We start from the raw sequence: 9,838 nt of genomic DNA, 5'->3' as shown, positions 1-9,838 counted from the left end.
CCGCACGGAGGACCACGGGGCGCACGCAGTGGGGATGCCATGGCGGAGGCGCGTCGATGCTCCCGGGGGGTGGGTGGGGGGTGGGTGGGGGAGTCTGCGTTCTGCGCGCCCTCCACCTGCACCCGCGTCCGGACCGCTGCAGCGGCGAGGTCGTGCAGGATGGAGGAGGGTGAGGATGCGGGGAGGAGGCGATGGAGGACGCGGCGGCTCCGAGCGGAGACTGTGCGCATCTGTGCGGGAGGCTGGGCGCTAGAGGGGGTCGTTGACAAGGCGATGTGTGTGCGCAGGCGTGTGTGTGTGTGTGTGTGTTCTTGTATTTCTACCTTTCTTGAGACATATGAGGAGGTGTGACATACATCATGGTCCCAATAACAGTAGATCTATTAGAGAGCCTAATACTAGAGTCCGTGAACATTGCTCCAAAGTCAGGGTTTTTTGTTGTTGATTTAATGTGCGTACAAAAGTAAACATCGACAGGTGCAAAGGCAGCTAATGAAGGACTTCCCCCGAATAAAAGCCCGCCAGGTGAACAGCTGATTTTACGACTTCCGGTGCTGACGTAAGACAACCAATATGTGACCATAGGATGAACAAATACACAACGCTACTAAGACTATAGTGGCCATTAACTGTTAGATTCTACAGCCGGGTTGCCCAAAGTGTGGCACAGGGGCCATCTGTGGTCCGTGACTGCTTTGTCATCGGCTTAAGCACATTACAAAAAACAAAAAATAGAGATCTCATTAGCACCCCCTGGTGGTGAAATCTATCAAAATTAGGGTGGTCCCAAAAAGGAGGGATTTTTCAAATTGACTGTGTGTCGGTTTTAAAAGTGCTCCACCTCTGGTCAACATATGAAATAACAAGTGTGTGTAAAAATGTAAAGTGCGCCCCCTCTGGTCAACATATGTAATAACAAGTGTGTGTAAAAATGTGAAGTGCTCCCCCTCTGGTCAACATATGAAATAACAAGTGTGTGTACAAATGTGAAGTGCTCCCCCTCTGGTCAACATATGAAATAACAAGTGTGTGTAAAAATTGTAACGTGCTCCTCCTCTGGTCAACACATGTAATAACAAGTGTGTGTAAAAATTGTGAAGTGCTCCCCCTCTGGTCAACATATGAAATAACAAGTGTATGTAAAAATTGTGAAGTGCTCCCCCTCTGGTCACCATATGAAATAACAAGTGTGTGTAAAAATGTGAAGTTCCATATGGTCAACATATGAAATAACAAGTATGTGTAAAAATATGAAGTGCTCCCCCTCTGGTCAACATATGTAATAACAAGTCTGTGTAAAAATGTGAAGTGCTCCCCCTCTGGTCAACATATGAAATAACAAGTGTGTGTAAAAATGTGAAGTGCTCCCCCTCTGGTCAACATATGTAATAAAAAGTGTGTGTACAAATGTGAAGTGCTCCCCCTCTGGTCAACATATGTAATAACAAGTGTGTGTAAAAATTTAAAGTGTTCCCCCTCTGGTCAACATATGAAATACTTTGTGTGTGTAAAAATTGTGAAGTGCTCCCCCTCCGGTCAACATATGAAATAACAAGTGTGTGTAAAAATTGTGAAGTGCTCCCCCTCTGGTCAAAATATGAAATAACAAGTGTGTGTAAAAATTGTGAAGTGCTCCCCCTCTGGTCACCATATGAAATAACAAGTATGTGTAAAAATATGAAGTGCTCCCCCTCTGGTCAACATATGTAATAACAAGTCTGTGTAAAAATGTGAAGTGCTCCCCCTCTGGTCAACATATGAAATAACAAGTGTGTGTAGGGAATTGAAATACGCCCCCTTTGGCCAAAATTAATTTTAAAAAAATTAAAGAATATTGTATATAGAGACATACTGTAATAACTTGAAGTAAATTATCAAGTAAATAATGAAAATTAAAAACCAATTACGAACAAAAAATTCAACAAAAAAACCCCAGAAAACTAAAAGCTTACCTTTTTCCATATTTACATAGTATGTATATATTATTAATGTTGTAACTACAAATATTTATATATCTAGAAAGCGTGGTCCTAAAGAGGGAGGCATTTTTTGGAGGTCTCAAGAAGGTAAGAAATACACGAGTGTGTGTGTGTGTGTGTGTGTGTGTGTGTGTGTGTGTGTGTGTGTGTGTGTGTGTGTGTGTGTGTGTGTGTGTGTGTGTGTGTGTGTGTGTGTGTGTGTGTGTTGCATGCACCTATTCTTACGGAACTAAGCTATAGTTGGGCTGTTTGGAACAAATATACTTTAAAGTTGAATTCATATTTTAGGCTTTACTGAATATGAGTGGATTTTTTTCAATACCTTTGTAATTAAACAAGTTTGTTGTGGATAGGAACCATATCAGAATGAGAATCAACTTTATTTATTTTATATGTATTTTATATATATATATATATATATATATATATATATATATATATATATATATATATATATATATATATATATATATATATATATATATATATACCAGGGGTTCTTAACCTTTTCGACCCTGGGGCCCCACTTTTCCACTTCAAATATTAACAGTGAATTAGTGATCTCACTTGTGATTTTAATAACGTTCAATAATCACACAAAATAATCTAACCTACTCACAGTTTAACAGGATGAACCTTGTCAAAAGATATGAAACTGGGTGTTAATCCCAGAGATTATCGGGCTGATTACCAAAACAATATTCTGCACAGGAGGGAACTCGTAAAAACTGATGAAAAATACTTGCACTGTTTGTACAAATACACAATGCTAAAATATATACATTCTAACTAGATACATTATGAATAATGATTATTTGTATGTATTTTACTAAATTGTCAATACAATTTAAGTGCAAATGAAATTAGAGCTTTGCCACTTTTAGTCAACATTTTTATGAGACTTCTTTGTGAATTTACTACGCAAGTAATTTTGTAGAAAAAAGTATTTGCAAAAGCGTATATCATTAAGTGTGTGTGTGTGTGTGTGTGTGTGTGTGTGAGGTGTCTGTCCGTATTATGATTTGTCTGTTTGTAAAACAAAAAATATCTGTCTGTATTTCGATTGGAGTGTGTGTGAAAAAAAAAATGTGTGTGTGCCTATTTAGACGTGTGTGAAGTATGCAGGAACCCTTTGTTGGCTGTCTTTTTGCACCTGACTTTGACGTGTACGTTTATATATATATATATATATATATATATATATATATATATATATATATATATATATATATATAATATATATATATATATTATTATGTATATTTATATATATATTTTTTTTTACTTTAGTTTTTTATTTTATTTATATATATATATATATATATATATATATATATATATATATATATATATATATATATATATATATATATATATATATATATATATATATAAATAAAATAAAAAACGTTTATTTATATATATAAATAAAATAAAAAACGTTTATATATATATATATATATAAATAAAATGAAAAACTTTTATTTATATATATATATATATATATATATATATATATATATATATATATATATATATATATATATAAATAAAATAAAAAACTAAAGTAAAAAAAAAATAAAAAAATAAAAATTTTATATATATATATATATATATATATATATATATATATATATATATATATATATATATATATATATATATATATATATATACAGACAAAAAGTGCTTTTACACACACTGAAATCTTTGGATTTTTAAAAATGAAAATATGGCGTTCTAGTTTTAGTACTTTATGTTGTAATTGCTAAAAATGTATTGTTTTTAATATTGATATATTAGTTAAGATGTATTAAAATGAAAAGCGTGTTGCAAATAAAATGTATCATAATTATTTAACATGTATGCGCCCGGCGTTCAACTCTTTGGTTGTCCTACTCTTTTCAGCGGCCCCTGAACGCACCGTATCACCACCTCCGTGTATTCTGTGCAAATGGTAGGTTCAATGCACACAATTGAACATCGTAGTTGTTCAAACAGTAATGTGCTTCTTTAAGTTTAGGCTAGGGTATGTTGTTTCATAATGGGGGAAATATGTTAATGCCTCTTGTTTTTATGTTAGCATTTACCTTACCATACCATAGAAATAACAAAAATATAGTGTTCTAGTTTTAGTATTTAATCTGCTTTAATGGTTAAACTTTTATTGTTTTAAATATTGGTGTATTAGTTAAGATATTTTAAAATAAAAAGTGTGTTGCAAAGAAAATGTATTATAATTATTTAAAATGTTTGCTTTGGTTGTCCTACTCTTTTCAGCGGTCCTTGAACGCACCGTATCACCACCTCTGTGTATTCTGTGCAAATGGTTAATGTACACAATTAAAAGTCGTAGTTGCTCAAACATTAACGTGTTCTTTAAGTTTAGGCTGGGGTATGTTGTTTTTTAATGGGGGGAAATATGTTAATGCCTCTTGTTTTCATGTTAGCATTTACCATACCATACCATACAAATAATAATAATATGGCGTTCTAGTTTTAGTATTTAATCTGCCTTAATGGTTAAACGTTTATTGTTTTAAATATTGGTATACAAGTTTAGATTTATTAAAATTAAGTTTGTTGTAAATAAAATGTATTATAATTATTTAAAATGTTTGCGTTGGTAGACCTACTCTTTTCAGCGGTCCTTGAACGCACCGTATCACCACATCCGTGTATTCTGTGCAAATGGTCAATGTATACAATTGAACATCGTAGTTGTTTAAACAGTAATGTGTTTATATACGTTTATGTCAGGGTGTGTTGTTTCTTAATGGGGGAAAGACGTGAATATCTCTTGTTTTCATGTTAGCATTTACCATACCATACCATAGAAATAACAACAATATAGCGTTCTAGTTTTCGTATTTCATCTGTTTTAATGGTTAAACGTTTATTGTTTTAAATATTGGTATATTAGTTAAGATATTTTAAAATAAAAAGTGTGTTGCAAATAAAATGTATTAAAATTATTTAAAATGTTTGCTTTGGTTGTCCTACTCTTTTCAGCGGTCCTTGTACACACCGTATCACCACCTTTGTGTATTCTGTGCAAATGGTTAATGTACACAATTAAACGTCGTAGTTGCTCAAACATTAACGTGTTCTTTAAGTTTAGGCTAGGGTATGTTGTTTTTTAATGGGGGGAAAGATGTTAATGCCTCTTGTTCTCATGTTAGCATTTACCATACCATGCCATACAAATAACAATAATATAGCGTTCTAGTTTTAGTATTTAATCTGTTTTATTGGTTAAATGTTTATTCTTTTAAATATTGGTATATTAGTAAAGATATTTTAAAATAAAAAGTGTGTTGCAAATAAAATGCATTATAATTATTTAACATTTTTGCGTTGGTTGTCCTACTCTTTTCAGCGGCCCTTGAAAGCACCGCATTATGTGCGAATGGTAGGTTCAATGTACACAATTAAACATCGTAGTTGGTCCAAACAGTAATGTGTTTATATACGTTTAGGCGAGGGTATGTTGTTTCTTAATGGGGGAAACACATGAATGCCTCTTGTTTTCATGTTAGCATTGCAGCTAACGAGCTAGCGCCAGTAATTTCCTGAGTTTACCAATCACAATTTATCCATTTCCACACAAATCCTCTGGAGTATATATTTAATAGTGTTTATCGCTCCATACTTAGTCAACTGGACGTAACATCGTTGGATTTTACGTAAATCTGGTGCCTGATAGGACCGGAAGGGGGAAAAAAAAGTAGCGGATTCGGTACTGTTAGAATAATTGTTTCTAAATCATCACAAAAGCTTTGTATTACATTGAGTTCATGCCAGGGAGACGGGAGCAGTCTTTGGGCCCCACCAGGAGGAAGGCTCGTAAAACTCCACTGTGACTTCAAAGCAGGACAGATGGCAGGATCTGCCCAATTTCCAGACGAACTCTTTTTGAAGTATTTTACGAACCCTTTTTGAACTATTTTACGACCTCTTCTTTTGAACTGTTCGGTAACCAAAGGCAACGCTGTTTACGACCCACTTCCCTCTGGAAGCAGCTGTGGTCAGGTGGGGGGAGAAAGTCAAATAAAGAAGGAGGAGTACAATCTTTTGGCAGAGCGTGGTGTAAGACTGTACAGAGAGTACAGTGGCCGCGTCTCTCCTCAAAATTGAGTCCAAATTTAATTATGTCTCTGTTTGATTCTTTGCTTCTTGTCTTGTTTAATAAATGTCATGAGTGTTTGAACCTGACAGGTACCATGTCTAATCCCAGGTGCTTTGGGTGTGTTGCAGGATGCATCACGGGCTGGGGGTGTACAACCAGACAAGCACTCACACAAATGTTGGACCACGTCTGAGTCTTGACCCAACATCACTTTGGCCTGCAAGAGCAGAGCAGATTACCCCAAGAAAACCCCGGCAGAAGCGCGGGGGAGAACTTGCGGAACTCCCGCTGTGAGACCGGGAGCTTCCGGCTGCGAGGCGGACCTGCTCGGCGGTAACAAATGAACGCCATTGTTCTCGCCTGGGAAGAAGTCTGCGAATGTGCTTGTTAGTCACAGCTTGGTCTGCCTCCTAAATGATCTGGTTTGACTCGATTTATACACCTTCCAGGTCTCACCCACCCTAAACACGCGGTGGATCCCAGCAGTCGTAGCTCAGAAGTCGCCATGTGCCATACCACCCACTTTCTTCCCCAGTACTGGTGTACCTAATGTGTCTGCTGAAATGTCAAAAGTTGTGTACTTCAAATAACATATTCAGTTTATTTCCAACATGCACACGATACAATGTCATGCATCACATATTTACAGTTGTTTCATTACAGCACGTCCGAAAAGGAGTAGGAAGAAGCAGAGCTTATTTAACCTCTTAAGGCCCCAGCTGTTTTTTTACAGTCTTTTTTTAATTTATCTTTGCTATTTGGGCTTATTGGACCCTAATTACAATAAAAACTAAGAATCATATTTTGATATGATGTACTTAGTCCATAAGTACACAAACGTGTACTTCATGTTTAGTGACATGCTAATTCTTATTTTCACACTTTTTTTTTCCAAATTCCATTGTATGTTGTACTCTTCTGACACCACCAGATGGCAGTATAAGTGTCCACATAAGTGGCCATAAGACCCCAATTCAGTAGTGTACATAAGAGCTAAAAGGTGTTGTCCACGCATGTGGCCAACTAAGCCTTTAGAGCAGGGGTCACCAACGCGGTGCCCGCGGGCACCAGGTAGCCCGTAAGGACCAGATGAGTAGCCCGCTGGCCTGTTCTAAAAATAGCTCAAATAGCAGCACTTACCAGTGAGCTGCCTCTATTTTTAAAATTTTATTTATTTACTCGCAAGCTGGTCTCGCTTTGCCCGACATTTTTAATTCTAAGAGAGACAAAACTCAAATAGAATTTGAAAATCCAAAAAATATTTTAAAGACTTGGTCTTCACTTGTTTAAATAAATTCATTTATTTTTTTACTTTGCTTCTTATAACTTTTAGAAAAACAATTTTAGAGAAAAAATACAACCTTAAAAATGATTTTAGGATTTTTAAAACACATATACATTTTTACCTTTTAAATTCCTTCCTCTTCTTTACTGACAATTTAAATCAATGTTCAAGTAAAAAAAAAAATGTTATTATTGTAAAGAATAATAAATACATTTTAATTTAATTCTTCATTTTAGCTTCTGTTTTTTCGACGAAGAATATTTGTGAAATATTTCTTCAAATTTATTATAATTAAAATTCAAAAAAAATTATTCTGGAAAATCTAGAAAATCTGTAGAATCAAATTTAAATCTTATTTCAAAGTCTTTTGAATGTCTTTTAAAATTTTTGTTCTGGAAAATCTAGAAGAAATAATGATTTGTCTTTGTTAGAAATATAGCTTGGTCCAATTTGTTATATATTCTAACAAAGTGCAGATTGGATTTTAACCTATTTAAAACATGTCATCAAAATTCTAAAATTAATCTTAATCAGGAAAAATTACTAATGATGTTCCATTAATTAATTTTTTTAATTTTTTCAAAAAGATTCGAATTTGCTAGTTTTTCTCTTCTTTTTTTCGGTTGAATATTGAATTTTAAAGAGTCGAAATTGAAGATAAACTATGTTTCAAAATTTAATTGTCATTTTTTTTCGTGTTTTCTCCTCTTTTAAACCGTTCAATTAAGTGTAAATATCATTAATTATTAATAATAACAGAGTTAAAGGTAAATTGAGCAAATTGGCTATTTCTGGCAATTTATTTAAGTGTGTATCAGACTGGTAGCCCTTCGCATTAATCACTACCCAAGAAGTAGCTCTTGGTTTCAAAAAGGTTGGTGACCCCTGATATAGAGGTTCCTACCCCTTTTCATACCATAGCAGTTTTATCCCATTCCATTGTTCTCTGTAACGGAACAGTGAACAAATAAATAATAAATAATTCATATACCGTAAGTAAACAAATATTAAATGCATAAATAACCTTTATCTAAAAAAATAAATACAAAAATTCAAGATATTCAACATATACAGTATATTGTTCTGTGTACTTTGTAGTTTGAACCGTCTCTTAAACTGAATCATATTGGTGCTTTGTTGGATTTATTTAGTTAATCCGTTCCATAATTTAATTCCACATACTGATATACTAAAGGTTTTAAGTGTTGCACCTGCATACAAATGTTTTAAATTCAATTTTCCTCCAAGGTTATATTTCTCCTCTTTTGTTGAGAAGAATTGTTGTACATTCTTGGCTAGCAGGTTATATAGTTTGCTTTGTACATCATTTTAGCTGCACGTCGTTGAATTTCAATTATTGTGATTTAATAAATAAAGGGTTTGTATGTTCTCTACATTCAACATTATGTATTATTATTATATAACTTTTTTGTAACACAGTTAATGAATGAAGTGCACATTTGTAGTTATTGCCCATATTTCCGCACAATAACTCAGATATGTATCACTAGTGATTAGTAAACAATATGAAGTGATTTTTGATCCAGAACATATTTTGCTTTATTCATTATTGACGTGTTTCTTGCTACTTTGTGTTGTATATTTTTTTTACATGAGGTTTCCAGTTCGTTTTATCATCTATTATTACATGCAAAAAAATAAAAATGTATAATCAACGGAGAGTACCTTTTTAGATCCTCAATATTTTTAGTGGGATTTAAAACAAAACTAAACTGGAATTGCCAAAAAAAAAGAATTAAAATCAATGTTGTTATGAATTTTTGATTTATTAAAGGCCCCAATTGTTTCACATCAAATATTCCAGTTTGAAATATTTTTTTGGGGGAAATATTGCATATTGTGCGTGTTTGCCATATAAAAATCAAAGTTTTCTTTGACAAAATGGGCATTAAAAAAAATAAATAAAATAAAATCAATGGACAGTACGAGTGAACACTTTTGGATCCCCAAAATTTTTTAGTGTGATTTAAAAAAAAAAAAAAACTGTCATTGCCAAAAAATAATAATAACAATAACATGCACATTTTGTGTTTTGGCCATACGTAAAAAAAAAACCTGGGTTTTCTTTGAAAAAATGGCACAAAATACACAAAAAAAACCACTGCAAAAAAACAAAAATGTATAATCATCCTTTTTGGATCTTCAAGATTTTTAGTGGGATTTAAAACAAAACAAAACTGGCATTGCCAAAAAAAAATATATATATATATATATATATATATAAAATCAATGTTGTTATGAATTTTTGACCTATTAAAGGCCCAAATTGTTTCACATCAAATATTCCAGTTTGAAATATTTTTTGGGGAAAATATTGCATATTTTGTGTGTTTGTCATATAAAAATCAAAGTTTTCTTTTACAAAATGGGCATTAAAAATAAATAAATAAATAAAAACAAATAAATCAATAGTGAAACCTTTTG

The sequence above is a fragment of the Entelurus aequoreus genome, linkage group LG13, assembly GCF_033978785.1.
Source record: "Entelurus aequoreus isolate RoL-2023_Sb linkage group LG13, RoL_Eaeq_v1.1, whole genome shotgun sequence".
Taxonomy (NCBI): domain Eukaryota; kingdom Metazoa; phylum Chordata; class Actinopteri; order Syngnathiformes; family Syngnathidae; genus Entelurus; species Entelurus aequoreus.
Note: the sequence above shows the minus strand (reverse complement) of the source record.